Raw genomic sequence first — 256 nt, forward strand, 5'->3', positions numbered from 1 at the left:
TTTTACCTTTTTCCCCAAGAAGAAGGAACCATGCTGCCCTGTAGGAATAATAGGATTTTTCCAGATGTACCGAACCCTCTGTTTGCTGGAAAAGGGGTACGGGAGCAATGCAAACACCCCTGCAATTCGTTTTGCAAGCAACGACCAAACTTACAGCTCAGGATTTAGGCTGCTGGCTGGGAGCCCTTTGGAGCTTTGTAGGTTGAAGAACAGCTCAACTCTGGGAAGAAAAAAGGAGAGGGGGGGAGGAATAGAG

The sequence above is a fragment of the Meleagris gallopavo genome, chromosome 13, assembly GCF_000146605.3.
Source record: "Meleagris gallopavo isolate NT-WF06-2002-E0010 breed Aviagen turkey brand Nicholas breeding stock chromosome 13, Turkey_5.1, whole genome shotgun sequence".
Taxonomy (NCBI): domain Eukaryota; kingdom Metazoa; phylum Chordata; class Aves; order Galliformes; family Phasianidae; genus Meleagris; species Meleagris gallopavo.